Genomic DNA, 16152 nt, shown 5'->3' on the forward strand with positions numbered 1-16152 from the left:
AATAAATGTACAAATAAAATGCAATTCTAAACTGTAATAACTACTTTGAAAGAAAAGCACAAAGTATTTAGAGAAATGACAACTGAGGCCTAATTTAGATTGGGTGGTCAGAGAATAAGAATTTAATATTTATACCAAATGAAGGAGACAATGTTCTAGGCAGAAGAAATAGTATAGTGTGAGCCCTGAGGTAGGAAAAGACATAGACGGATTTCAAGAAGGCCTGGAGATAGTAGCACAACCAAAAATGGTACTGACAGAGGTAAGTGAGGAAGGAGGAGGTCAAATCATATAAGGCCCTATAGGCCATGTGAAGATATTGGCATTTTATTTTAAATAAATATTTAAAATATTGAAACTATTGAAGAATTTTAGGCACATGACTAGGTTATTAGCTGCATTTTTAATAGACCATTCTGGCCTTAGAGTAGAAACTTGATCAAAGGGGCTCAAAAGCTGAGGTGGGAAGAGCACCAACAAGTTTGTTATGAATGGAATGTGAGCTTCAGCGACAATGGAAAGTTGCAGGAGTTATTCTAGAAAAACACTGATACTCCCCAGCCCATTTCATGGCTGCTGCAAAATCCATATCACAGTTTTTGTTTGCCCCAGTTCCCTACCAATAACATCAATTCTAGTTGCAGACTCAAACAGTCACCAACTATGAAAAGGACAGTCTAGAAAAAAATTCTGCCTTCTCCTTATCTCAGATTCTGCCTCCCCTCTAATAAAGAAAAAAAAATCAACTCACTCACAGCCTTCCCAGAGAAAACATGTCTAATTAAAAAATGTATACGTGCTTCCTAGAATCACGGCCCCTGTGGCACCAGCTGTTGGAGTTACAATGGTGCATCAAATGAGGGGAATCAATTTTACACAGATGAGTAAAGATATAATATTTCAAGCTGAGCTTTGGAATTAACTAAATTTACATGCATGTTGTAGTGGAAAAAGCATGGAATGTAATTTCAGAGGACAGGGGGTCAATTCTTACTCAACCACTTACAAGCTCTGTGACTTTCGGCAATTTACTCAGCTTCTCTAAATCTCTAGCTCCCTGGATATAAAACATAGATGATAATAACATCCCTCTCACAGAGAGGCTGCAAATAGGAATGAGCATGTTAGGTGCTCAATGTGCTCGATGCTTTTTCTGTATTATTATTTTTAAGAATGTACTTTCCAAAATGGACAAAGTTCCATCAAATCAGCTTCTATTAAAATAGAAATCGTTCTAGAAAATTTTACATTCTTAATAACATCTCAATGTGATTGGATATGTTAATGTAACTCCATGAACTAAAATATTTTGGATAGTTCTTTCTCTGCATCAAAAAATAAAACACCAACAACTACTAAAGGAACTGGTTATAAATTTTTGATACTGGTGCTAGATGTTGGGAAAATAAAGACACATGAAACAATGGAACAAACAAAATGTTGCCTTAATTTCTAAAGAATAAGACTAATTATTTCCAAAAAGCAATCAATAGGTCTTGGAAACAAAATAATTGTTCAGCTTACCTTCAAACACCTCAGCTCTGTCACTTATTCATTATATTATTTTAGAAAAGCCCCTTAAAGTCTGCAAACTTTCACTTATCCCACAGAGATAATTTTATAATGATTCATATTTTTGTTGTAAAAAGTCAAATAAAATCATGCCTATGAAACACTTTATCACAGTGCCTGGCACAAATAGGTACTGAATAAATGTCAGTTATTGTCATTATCATCTTTGTCTCAATAAAGTCTTTTGCTTAGACAATATTTTGATGTGTTTCATTTATCTTAGGTTTTTGTTGTTGTTGTTGTTGTTGTTTTGTTATTTTTGTACCAGGGATTGAACCCAAGGGCACTTAACCACTGAGCTACACACCCAGCCCTTTTTATATCGCTAAGTTGCTTAGAGCCTAAGTTGCTGAGGCTGGCTTTGAACTCACAATCCTCCTGCCTCAGCCTCCTGAATGGCTAGGATCACAGGTGTGCAACCAGGCCCACGTATCTCAGATATTTTCAAATAGATTAAATTAGTCCACTTCTAGTAGACCCTAACCCCATCACTCTATCAAAATGGCTCCTGTTAAAAGTTATTAATGACCTGCACAATGTTAAACCCATAGACAGTCCCTCTTCATCTTGAATCTATTAGGAACATATTTTTCCATTAATCACTCCTTCCTACTTGAAATAGCTTCTCCCCGTGGCTTCCAGACACTATGCGTTCTCCTCATTTTTCACCTCCCTCGCTGGCCTCTGCCTCCTCATCTTTGCTGGTCCAGTTTCCCTTCACCAGCCTCCACAGGTGGCTTCTGTAAGCTCGCCTGCAGTGTTTCGGGCTCAATCCTTAGATCTCTTTCCCTTCCAGCTGCACTCTTCCCTTTAGTGTCCTCCAAAGGGAAGAATAAGGAGGCCAAATTCTTGTGGCCTCATCTACTACGTACATTCTGATGATTATCCAATTTCAAATGCCATCTCAGAGTTCTCTGACATATACTCAATTTGATATTTAATATTTCCATTCAAAATTAACATGCCGAGTTCCAACCTTCTTTTTTTTTAGCTCCCAAACCTTTTCTTTCTATGGCCATCTCCATCTCAGTTCATGGCAACTTCACCTTTCCACTTGCTCAGATATCTTGTATTCATTGGGTGCTGTGGTGTGTGCCTATAATCAGCTTGGGAGGCAGAGGCAGGAGGATTGCAAGTACAAGGCCAGCTGCAGGAAATAATCAAGGCCATAAGCAACTAAGACCCTCTCTCTCAAAATTAAAAAAAAAAAAAAAAAAGTTGGGGAGGGTCTGGAGATGTGGCTCAGTAGTTAAGCACCACTGGGTTCAACCCCTGGTACCGAAACAAACAAACAAACAAAAAAACATCTTGAATTCTTCCTTGATTCCTCCCTCCTCACAAACCGTACAGCCAATCCGTTAGTAAATTCTGTCAGCTTTATTTGCAGAAAATATTCAGATTTCCAACATCAAATCCAGCCACATTTCTCCATTTCCACTGCTACCACACCAGACTGGCAGGAACCAACACTTCGATTATAGTAGCCTTGCTTTTTGCCTTTTCTCTCTTCATAACTCATCTATTCCCCACCCAGCAGCTTCATCCTTTTCATGTAAATCAGATCAAGTCACTCCACGGCTCAAACCCCACTGGCTCTTCATCTCAAAGTAAAACCAAAGTCCTTATGTTAGCCAGTCAGGACCATCTTGAAGCCTTCCCTCCCCTCAGTGCACTCCAGCCACACTGGAGTCAAACATGGCAGACCCGCCCCAGGGGTCTCTTCTGCCTGGGAAGCTCCTTCCATTGGACACCTGTGTGCCATTTCCCTACTTCCTTCAGATGTCACCCCTCTAGGAGCTTTTCCCTGACCACTCCACTTAAAGCTGAGATTCACCCTCCTTGCCTCAGGCTCCATTTCTCTCTGCTCCTGTTGTTTGTTTTTTAGTTAGTTGCCCCTTAGTGTTCTGTATATTTTAGTTACTGTTTTTTTTTTTCCTCTGCCTCTGTAGAATCTCTTTGCAATATAAAAAGTGGAGATTTTTACCCAGAGTCTTGCCATCATTGGCATTTGATAACTGTTTGTCAAATCAGTGAATATGACAAAGGAATAGCTTTCCTAGGCCAGGAACAGATGTTCACTAACCTCCTAAATTCACTTAAAAAGTTTCTGGCACTAAAGCAAGGCAATTTTATATTTTAAATAAGTGTTTATGAAACAAAATCTATGTAGTATATACGAACTTACAATATTATAGAGAGGTGAAAGATAGACCTATATAGAGATCTATAGAAGACAATATTATATGCTGTGCATATGGATATTTATGGGGGGAGATTCTGAATCTCTCTCTATATATATGCACACATACACACATACATAAATACATACAACCCAGTAGGCAAACACATTCCTTTTATAGTGCCTCTTTTAGATTATACATCACACCAGAATATAAACTTCAGTAATGTGCTTTTTTTACCATTCTAATTTGACCCCTTGAAGAACTATTTTATGTAATAGGCTTTCACTGCAGACTTTCTTTAGTATTTTGTCTTATCCACTTTATGTAAAAAAAAAAATTACATCTTAAATGGCTTGTAGTGGAAAACCTCCCATCTATATGGTTTCTAAGAAAAAATAATTTTAGAAATTTCATTATATGTATTATCCATTTCCACCTTATAATAAATTGAGTGATTTAGATGGGTTTTTTTTTTTCAAAATGGTCTTTTCTTTTGAATTTTTCTTCTCCCCCCCAAAACCATAACATGTTCCTTTTCTTTCTCACACAAACACCTGTTGGCTTTTCCTGCAAAAGACTTGGTCTTGCCACATGTTCTGTCCTGAGGTACAAACACAGGCTCTCAGTGTGAAGGTTGAAAAGCACTAGCATATGGAAATTAAATAAAAAGCAAGTTGTCAAACATTTTGAATTTCTTGGAAAAATGCAACCTCTTCTGACATTTCATACATACATAAATCAACAGTATGAATCAACATTGAAAGTCAATGTCATACCTGTTAACAATTGAATATCCACAGTGACTTGGTACCTGAGTGATCACTCAAGAGATTTTTAATACTTCACAGAAAACATTGATCTTGCTCTCAAAAGACTTCAACTTAATAAACATTTATGAAAATTTCACTACTTAATTTAGTCACCCGTCTATGTTGGAGATGATACATAAACACAAACACCTTCTACAATATTCAGAGCAACCTTGAAATTAAGGTGTTAAATCCCTGTTTGGGCTCCACTCCCATTTATTAATGATTCTTTGACCCATTTTCTTGGTCTGCTTGCACACTAGAATAAGCCTGCTACCAACAAGTTGTTACCACAATTATACAGTCTCACAAGCAAAGAATAAAATTTTTAAAAAGGAATGCTACAAGGGAAAAAAAAAAGTGGATGAACAGTAAAGCTGCATCCATTGATTGAGAAAGACAATGATTTTATTAGTGCTTGCAATAATTTTACTTCACCTACATAAAGAATTACTGAACAAAGTAATGGCACATACCCTTCTAAAAAATGTAGCTCATTTTTGTATTCCATTTTATTTTCTCATTGGTAAACTTTGTTTCCAAAAAAGAATAATGGAACTCAGCTATTTATGTTTGTGATTGTGTGTGTGTGTGTGTGTGTGTGTGTGTGTGTACGCGTGCACGCATGTACATGTGAGCACTTAAGCAATGCCTGCCACTTCTGTTAGCTGAGAAGTTCCCAGAAGCCAGGGACTTTCTTCTTTACTCATCAGAGTATTTTTCCTGCCAAACACAGTTCCAAGCCCAGAGTAAGTTCTCAATAAATATTTAGCCAATGAATGAAATGTCTCTTTGACACTCTCTGTGTCTAGAATAGTTTAAATCTATAATAGTCACCAATAAATTCTTATGGAATTGCAATAACAGAACAGTCATAGAGAAGGTGGTTTGGAAATTATCAGTTTATTAAACTACAGAAATAATAATTTAAAATCATCTAATTATTCCTTCGCGTGTGCTTAATTTGACACTATTTTGACAAACACCTAATTCAAACCAACAAAATGTATATATATAGTATTTTACTCCAGGCCTGCCCATTCTTGGGCTTCTTTCTAAAGCATTCCTTTGCTGCTCTTCTTTGGTCCTGCTAGCTTCTCTTGCTGATCTCTCCCCTAAGTGTGAATATTTCTCAGGTTTTCTCCTCTTTTTCTTCTGTCTTGGAAGCTGCATATAAAGTAAGGGGGCTTAACAGCATTTTAAAGTCAGTCCCCTTGAGGTCAAATTCTATATTTAAAGCTTTCTAGCTGTGTGATTTTGGACCTCACTTTCCTCATCTATAAAATGGATTATCTATATAATGGGCATGTTAATACTACCTACCTCGTGGGATTGTTGTAGAGATTAAATGAGATAATATCTGTAAAGTGCTTTAAACAGTATCTGATACATAGTTAGTGCTCAAGAAATGTTAGATATTTATCTACGATCTCTTCCTCCAGTTTCATAAATTCTCACACTATATCACTTACCTCTTAATATCAGCATCAACCATGACCACTTCACTAGCCAGAATGCCCCAGGGGAAGGACCTCTATCCCTGCCCTCTCTCTAAAGCACCAGACCGAATACTTGGCTGAATCCTAGGCCTCTCAAATGCAACACACCCAGAGGACTCCTCTTCCTCAAATCTGCTCATTGTTAATAACTTTGCCTTTCCCCAACCAGCCCTCTTGGAAACTCTCTGCTGTGCTCCTCTCACCCAGCACATAACACTGTGTCCCACATGGCAAGTATATACAGACTGTCTGACAGCTTCTCCCTTTAATCACTCCAAGCCCTGCTGTTAGAGAAGTTCTCTTAAGGCATCATCCTGATCAAGTTCCTTGTCTACTCAGTCATCGACACAGCAGCTGAACTCTAATTTGACTTCTTCCAACCTTCAATTTTACAACTTTATCTTTCAATAGAACTTTTTAAAGCCCAAGAGTTAACTAAATTGATTACTTATAATTTCCCAAATAGTCCCAACCTTTTCTGCCATCATGATCCCTTTGCTCACATTGTCTCCTGCTCCTAAATATCTTTCTCTAGTAAGCCAGGTGTGATAGTCATACCTGCAATCTCAGTGACTCCACAGGCTGACCAGGAGGATTTCAGGTTCAATGCTAGCTTCAGCAATTTAATGAGGCCCTAAGTAACTTAGCAAGACCCTGTCTCAAAATAAGTAAGTAAGTAAGTAAGTAAATAGGGCTGGGGATGTGGCTCAATGGTAAAGCATCCCTTCTAATTCCTGATACCAAAAAAAAAAAAAAAAAACACCTTTCTCTAATATCAATTACTACTCATCATTTAAGACCCCTCCCAGATGCAACCTCCTCCATAAAACCCTCTCTGATTCCTCAGCAGGGTATACTGCTTCTTGCCTCCAAACTCCAACAGCCCTTTGAACTTCTAATCAATTTCCCCATATGCTACTCTTTATCATAGCAATTTGTCTAAAATTGAAGTCCTCCTTGCCAGATTGTGAGACCCCATAAGGTATGGGACAGAGCCATGTTTACTAACTGTAGGCTCAGAGAGGTCTTCCAAGTTCTCTGAGCCTTGATATCCTCATCTGTAGGGTTGCCGAGATTAAACTCTTATGAAGTCATAAATAACTCATGTTTATAAAGACTTTTAGTGATCATCTTAGTCAGCTTTTTTCGCTGCTGGACTAAAGGACCAAACCAGAGCCGTTGTAGAGAAGAAAAGGTTTATTTGAGGGCTCACAGTTTTAGCCCATAGAAGGCCAGCTCCATTCCTCAGAGCTCGAGGTGAGGCAGAACATCATGGAGAAGAGTATGGCAGAGGGAAGCAGTTCACGTGATGATCAAAAAGCAGAGAAAGGGATCCACTTGCCAGATAGAAATATATGCCCCAAAGCCAGGCCCCAATTCCCACCTCCTCCAACCACACCCCACTGCCTCCAGTTACCACTCAGTTATTCCATAAGGGATTAATTTACTGATTAGGTTAAGGCTATGACCCAATCATTTCTCCTCCAAACCTTCTTGCTCACATGTGAGCTTTTGGGGGACACCTCACATCCAAAGCATAACAATGATAAAGGGACAATCTTTTCCCATTAAAAGTGGACATCTGTCTCAATTAGATAAATTAATGTAAACACTAAAAAGACTAAAAGGAAATAGATTAAATATTACCAGAAATTATCATCAAGTAGTGAAAAATGTGGGTGATTTTTGTTTTATTCTTTATTTATTCTCTGTGTTTTTACAACTTGCATAAGTTCATCATGTTACTCATCAAACACTGATTGAATGCCTTCAGAAACTATATTATGGTCTGAGGACACAAAAAAGATTAAGAAAAGCAAGTACATTTCCCTAGTAGTATATAACTCTCAGTACCATCAGTAACAGGAGGGAAAGATATTCCTGCTTTCAAAACACATCAAATTTCAGCCATTTTCCTGCCTGGAAAAGGCTTATATAGAATAAAGAAACTCAAAAAATCTAATGCCAAAAATATTTGCCATAATATTGACACAAATCTCAAATTTCAGGTTTTGAGAGTCCTGCATCTGGTCTACTACTAGGAGAAAGCAACACAGACAGAGACCACTACAGCTACTCAAGAATTTCCATCCAGTTCAAATCTAACAATCCACATCAAGCAACATTTGAAGCTACAAAGGTACATGTTATAAGTCCACACCCTTCGTTTTGGAAACTTTTCTTAATTGCAAACTGGACATGTCCAAAGCTAATTTTATTACCTTCTTTTCAAAGCCTGCTCCCCTTCCAGAGCTTAAAAGTAGGGATGTAAAGTCAAGTACACCACAGATTCAATGTCAAGTATGCTATTTATCAGCAGAGGAACTTTGGAAATGCATTTAATAATAACTTCATTTTCCTTATTTGTAAAAAGAAGATAATTATATTTATCCCACAGGGTTGTCAAGAGAAATACATGGAGGGAAAAAATGCAGCTAAGGCATTTAGAATAGCACTTGGCCCAAATAAGAACCAAAAATAGTGATTATTTTGTGGTAGATTATCATAATCTACCCCATCTTCCAGGCTAGAGGCAATGGAGACATTTCAGTCATCCTGCCCTTGTGGCACCACAGTCACCAAGTCCTGCCAATTCTGCCCCTGAAATATCTTAAGAATCTTAACACCTGCCTCCTCCCGTGTCAACTGCTACTTACTGATTGAAGCGTTTCTTCTGTCTTGCTCAAATCAGTAATACTTCCTGCCTCCTGCTCCTACCATTCACCTCCAACTTCTCAACACTTCTCTCAGGCTGTCAGAGTTCTCTTTTCCCAAAAATAAAATGTGACTGTGCCCCTCCCAGGCTTAAAGATACCCTGGCCTCCTGTACCCAGGACTAAGTTCAAGTTTAATAATACAACATAAAACACCCTTTCTACAAACCCTCTGCCTTAGTGCATCTTTCAGCTTGACTTTTCATGACAGTCTCTGAAGCCTCACATTAATTCATCATAAGCTGGAGCCATGAAATCACTGTCTAAAAATTACATTTTGTCTCCATCCAGTACCAAGAATGTCCTGCCATTCCTCTTCACTTAACAAGCTCTTGCACATCTTTCAGGAACTCACTCCAAACACCATTTTTTATATGAAGTCTTTCTCTGAGGTAGAGTTAGGTTTCTCCTCCTTTTTACCCTAACAGCATGTGTTTTCATCCCTCTTATTACACTGCATTTTGATTTTCTGTGTTCATGTCTCTTCTCAACTCAATGATGAATTAACTGAAAGCATGACTCACATGCCTTTGTCTCCATGTTTCCAGTGCTTGGCCTCTATTGGGTGGGCGATCGAGGCCTTGGAATAAAGACATTTGGTTAAAATGGATATTGAGGCATTACTATAACTGGAAACTGAAACCTGCCAAATGTAACTCAGTAAGACTATTTCCCTAGTAAATGAAGGGAAAATCTTGTGACATATTTTGCTTTCATGTGAAAACATGGTAAATGTTTTAAGTACCTGTGTCATTAGAAGAAAGAAAGAGAAAAAAAGAGGGAGGGAGGGAGGAAAAAAGGGGGGGAGGGATTGAGGGGGAGGGAGGGAGGGAGGGAGGAAGGAAAGGCCTATTTTTCTGCTTCAGCCTTCCTATCTCGATAGGAAAGAGTTTTTTAAGGAGATAAACCTTTAGGGAAAGAATGGAAAACCCATAATCATTAGCATATATTGAGTGCTTACTGCATGCAAAAAAAAAATTGTTTATGAGATAGACATTAGAGGGATTGCTGATGTTGGCAGGTCTGTAATCCCTTAGCCTGTGAAACATTAGTCCTACTTGTACTAATACCTCTACAAACTTGGTATAGTGGTCCTCATCTTGCTGGTGAAGAGCCTGGGTCTCAGAGAGGAATTGCTCCAAGTCCCACAACTTGTCAGTGACTGAACATAGATCTGAACCTCGATCTGTGAGAATCCAAGATTGAGTAATTCACATCACCTACTTGAAGTATGTCATGCTAGGTCAAATAGGTGACCTAGCCAATGACTTCCGTGTCATCTATACATGCTCAGCAATCCTGAGATGGGAAATTTAAAAATAGGGGTAGGAAAAACAGAGATGATCTGAACAAAGAAAGAATAAAGATTCTTAAGAAAAAGAAGGGATCATCTCTTAGAAAATATATTTAGATTTTTTTTGAGACTACAATGACATTTCTTTCTGCCAAGTACCAACCTAAAATCTATGCAAAAGAATAATCAGTGAACTTAAAATCAAAATGTTTCTTGTTAAAGAACAATAAAAAACAAACAGGCTCATTTTATTAATCCACAAACCTAATAACACTCAATGAAAGGTTTCTGTAAATTTTAATTGCAGTAATCTGGACAACGTTTCGCTATGACTCATTGACTTGAGCTGCAGTGCTTGTTCGATACATTTCATCTTGCTTTATGAGACTGTAATTGCAGTTGAATGCAACTATACCTACTCATTTAAAATACACCAGACTTATCAAAATAAAGCATTTGGGGAAATTGCATGCACTTGACTTGTTTATTTTACTTTATAAATCCTGCATGTCTGTGGAATAAAATCCATAAATTATTCCTTTAGGTGAGTTCTACCATTCCTTCTCCTTACCTTTACAATTTCTACCCCATATCTCTGTCTTATTCTTTTCTGGAATATTCTTACCAATTATTTTTGCTAATGTCTATAAGAGCATTAACTCCTAATATATAGAATGTTTTCTAGGAGACTTTTCATGAATAACTTGTTGAGAAAAATAGTACTATAATTTCTGTCCTATAATCTGCAAAGGGGAGCCATTCTAGTGACAGCCACTTACCTCTCCCAAGCTGACCACTTACTTCCTGTCTCCCTTCTCAAGGTTTTGCTTTTGGTAATACTTTCCATTCTTTCCTCACCTGGCACATACAATCATTCCTTTTTCCTGCCTTTTTTCTTTTTCTTCCAAAAATTGTTTATGAGATAGACATTACAGGGATTGCTGATGTTGGCAGATCTGTAATCCCTTAGCCAAAAATGTCAAGATCACAGATGCTAAATGCAGAATTCAGGAGGATTTTTTAAATAGAATATTATGAGAATGATATAGCTATAACATACAAAATCTTCAATGGAGCCCTACAATTGAACATATTCATATTTCTACAGAATTCGACCATACATAGAATCATACTGGCTTAGTTCAAATTGTGCACCAAATACATCTCAAAAAATCATTCCCTTTTCAGAGCTCTTAAAATTTCAGAGTTGCAGATGAGGGATTGTGGATTTGTATATTATTGCAGGACTTAGGGGAAGCAATTGGTTAAAAATCCTAAAAGTGTAATTTTAATAAGACTAGGAAAAGATCCATCATACTGGGCATATGGAAGAGTTTGTCTGGATACTAAGGCAGTATTTGGCAGAATTAAATAAAGCATATGAATAAGCAGGAAGATCACTCAATTTCAAGTGTTTTTGTTATTTTTTCTCATTAATTTTATTCTTAGCTTGAAAAGAAAACCTGCCCCTGGTTTACATGCAAGTTTGATTGGACACATGTTCTCAGGAAGCAGGCTGCATACCAGTAGGAGTATGTTCATTATCATACATGAAATTAGACAAGGGGATCAAAATGAGCTAAAGAATTGATAATATCATATGCCACAGCCCTTTCTTTTAGAACATGTGGATATGTTTAAAGGTTGCCTTTATGTTGGATAAAATCAAAGACAGATCCAATTGATTTTACATAATAGGCTATTTCAAAGTAATGAATTAGCTGAACTAATGCTTTCTCACAAAATAAATAATTCTGAAAGAAAATAGATCTTTATTCCTAAATCCTCCTCCTCCTTTCTCAATTAATTAGGCTTTGTTGGTGAAAGGAAGTTAAGAAATTCAGCATAAGCCTGATTATATCATGAATGTAAAATGAGCAGGGCAAATAATGGGCTCTATACTCTTTCAAACAAGTTAAATAAGTCTATAATAGCCCACCAGTTGTGTAAACACTATTTCACTATACTTGTAAAAGAAATATTGACTTACCTGTTAACTAAAATTACCCTGGCATGCCTTGGCTAAGCTTATTAGTAATTCTTGTGGTGTATGTGAGTGTTTTTCGTTGTGGACTTCTATCAAAGATTAAAGAAATAGGAAAACATCCGTTTTAGGGAGCCCAGAAAGTAGACACATACTGGACTACACTTTAACAAAGTCAGTTTTAAGAACTTGCATACACAACCAGTTTAACTCCACATCATGTACAACGACAAGAATAGGAAGTTATACTCCGTGTATGTACGATATGTCAAAATATATTCTACTGTCATGTATAACTAAAAATAACAAATAAGACAAAAAAGAACTTGCAATCTAAAAGGGACAAAAAAGAGTAATTTCCATCCCAGCAAAAAATATTCCATTATTCAGTAGCTCATTAACACAAAGATACTTCCCAAAATTATAAATAAGAACATCAAATGCAAACAAATACTAAATGAACTAACTTTACCTACTAACCTTATTATCACATGTAAGAGGGGGTGGTCTTCTTCTCTGATTTCTCACCAGTACGTATTCTTGTAAGTAAGTGGTTATTGAGACAAACCCAAAATATATGTGTGTGTACATAGATATATGTATATATATGCAGATATACATATATGTATACATACCTGTGTATATAGATATATATATGAGTGTATATAGATATCGACATATATTTCAGAAGGAAAAAAGATTTAAAATATACTTGTCTTTACTGTTAACAACAGTAAAGGCAAAGGGGCACACACCTGTTATCCCAAATACTCAGGAAGCTGAAACAGGAGAATCCAAGTTCCAGGCCAGCCTGGGAGACTTAGCAAAACCCTGTCTCAAAATAAAAGGGGCTGAGGATGTAGGTTAGTGGCAGAGCACTTGCCCAGCATGCACGTACAAGCCTTGTGTTCCATCCCTAGAAATGAAAACAAACAAACAAAAAATAATCTATTCTCTCCTCCAACTGGTTCTACTGCAGTTAAAAAAGACCTCACTTTTTTTCTTTAACAAAAGTATGTGAATTTCTTTCACAATAAAATGAAAGTAAACGCAAGGTCCTATCCAGTTTAAAGTCCTTATGTGGCTAGACTTCCCAAGGTATTAGGGATAGGGTACAGGATTTAAAATCAAAAGATTGGTTGGAATTTTGACTTCATTACTAGCTCCCTAGCTACCATTAGGAAAACAACTTGCCTCTCCCATCCTCCAGTGTGGGGTAAGAATCATACCCATCTCTTCCAAGTGAGAACACGTGACTACATAAAAGGCTGAGTCAATGCCTTTTCACACAATTTGAAAACATCACCTTGTAAACTAAATGATATTTTCAACAGAAACAGGGAGACAACTGCTCAAAAACCTTACTGAAACTTTATTTATTTTTTTTTTTTTTAGTGTTCAAGAACTCTGGCTTACTGTATTTTCATCTTTATTATCTTAGATTAAAAGATTCGCATACAGCCATTGAGGCAATAAAGTCACCATCCGCCACACAATTTTTATTTTCAACTCACATGATTTTCTATTATCAGGAGGACAAGACCTTGAAGACTCTGGAGGCCTTTCTCAAACTTTCATGTTTTCTGTGTTTTCAGGTTTTTACAGAGTATGTTTGTCCACAAGTGATCATAGCTGAATTCTCGCTGGCTCAAGCAACAAATCAAAATTAACTTGTTCATCCAGTCTCGAGATGATCAAGCAGAAATGACCTTAGATCCAGGTGTTTAAAGAATGACCTTAGGGTTTCACTTCTCTCCTTGCTTGTGCTAATGTTTCATTTCCAATGAGCTTTCTCCCTGCAGCAGAAGAGCATCCCCCATGAGCTCTGTGTTTTTGTCCTTTTCATCAAGCAGAAAGAGAAGACTGTCTCACCTCAGGATCTAGGACAACACTTCACACAGGTGTGGATTGTTCTGTTCAGGTCACATTCCTATCCCAGGACAGAAGATGTAGCCACATGATGGACAGCTCTTAGGTTTGGGAGGAAGTTTCCCAAAGAAAAACTGTGTTTTGCTCTTACCAAAAGAAGAGGGGGATATGTTGACTATACAAAAAAGAAAAAAAGTTGGGCTGGGGATGTGGCTCAAGCGGTAGCGCGCTCACCTGGCATGCGTGCGGCCCGGGTTCGATCCTCAGCACCACATACAAACAAAGATGTTGTGTCTGCTGAAAACTAAAAAAATAAATATTAAAAATTCTCTCTCTCTTTAAAAAAAAAAAGAAAAAAGTAACAGATGTTCATTACTCTTGGGATCATCCAGCATATCCATCTTCCCCATATAATTGAATCAGATATTTCTCAGCTCTACTTGCATTTGTTAACAAGTTTAAATTCCCCCAAAGAAGAGGAGAGGCACTAACAGGTTGAAAATCTGCTCTAGGCTAAGTTCCAGATATGGAACTACCTAGGTAAATGATATCCCCTTTACAGGGAAGGTAACTGAGACTTACCTAGGCTCATTTTGTGTCTGTGATCAATCAACCTGAAACTGGAAGAACCTAGATTCAAATACAGTTCTGCCTGACTCATCCCCCAATCAAAGTGCTATACTCCTTTTAACAGCCTTGGTGTCAAAGAAAGTGCCTTTTCGTGCTCTTAAATGGATCGTCAGTGAGCACAACCAAATCTGGATTAGTCAACAAATATTTGTTAAGAACTCATTGTTATGAGCTCGTAGTTTGAGTCTTGCAGGTAAAGAAGACACAAGTGGCCTAGTCCCTTCCTCCAAAGTGGTCACCATAGAGTTGACAAAACAAACCTACTACGTATCCAGGAAAACTCTAGGTCTAAATCTTGTGGTATTTATAGCATACCTTCAATGAGACACTCACCCTTGGGATTACTGTCCAGAGTCAGTCATCCTTTTAGATTGCAATCTTCATGAAGAGGGACATTGCAGCATCCCAGTCATACTTCCACAGAAATCTGTGGGAGGTTTCACAGAAATGATGTCTTGAGTTCCATTTATGAAACAAATAATGTGGCGTTAGATTTTTTTTTTTTAATGGAAGGACAGGCAATTAGTAGACATCCTATAAATGCAGAAGGAACAGCTGAGAGAAGCAAGAATAATGTGAAAATAAGCAAAGAGTGAGAGTGAATGCAGTGTACCTGGGGCAAGAGAGGGAACAGGACAGAATTGAGCACAATTCTGATTATCCAGAAGCCAGGGGTAACTCACAGTTTTCAATGGCACTGTCAAGTTTTACCAAATTCTGGGCCACAGTTACTTTATTTGCAAAATGAGGAGAAAGAGGAGTCTTTAATTATCTCCCCAAAGTCTCTCTTCTTGTATCACAGAGAATCACAAACTTGCTGATAAATGCACTTCCTCAAGAAAAGAGCATGTTCAGAATACAGATTTAGGTCAAGGAATCTATGTATTTCTGAAGTTTCACAGGTGAAGGAATAGACAAGACTGCAGGATAAGTATACTACACACACACACACACACACACACACACACACAAAGAACAACCTTCCCAACTGTAAAATTCAGACAGAACTTTATATGGAAATTCAGGTGGTCAGCCTAAGTAGAAGATTAAGAGGGACCTTGAAATTCAAAAGAGTTCCCTGCCTTCAGGAAGCAATGAGGCATTGTGCCTGGGAGTGAAAATTGTACATTTTTGTGAGTTAGCTTGGCAGGCTTGGACTGACACCTCTTTGAGCGGCTCACTCGGGTGTGAAGAGGGCAACTTTTACCTCACTGAGGTCTTCTCTCCAAGAAAGCCCTGAATTCTTTTCCTCCTGTCTCCTGCAGATTCACTGTAGGACACTTTTTAATAAGAAACGTGAGTTTTTCACTAGCGCTCCGCAGAGGTGCTGGGAGCCCAGTGCTACTCATCTAGGTGGGATTGCGCCTAGTTCAAGAGAACCCTGAGACATTAAGGGATGAAAAGTTCCCGGAACAAAAGAAAACAGCCATCCTGCATCATTTTACTAACTTTGGATTCTAAACACTTTTTTAAAAGTCACTTCGACTTCCTCACCCCGGATGAGTTAGGAGAGTAGCACGGGAGTGCTGGCTCTCCACTGTATTTATTTAATGATTAGTCCAGCGCTTTGGTTTTAGGGCAAAAGCGAGCCAGACAGT

This window comes from Callospermophilus lateralis, chromosome 4 (assembly GCF_048772815.1).
Source record: "Callospermophilus lateralis isolate mCalLat2 chromosome 4, mCalLat2.hap1, whole genome shotgun sequence".
NCBI classification, from domain to species: Eukaryota; Metazoa; Chordata; class Mammalia; order Rodentia; family Sciuridae; genus Callospermophilus; species Callospermophilus lateralis.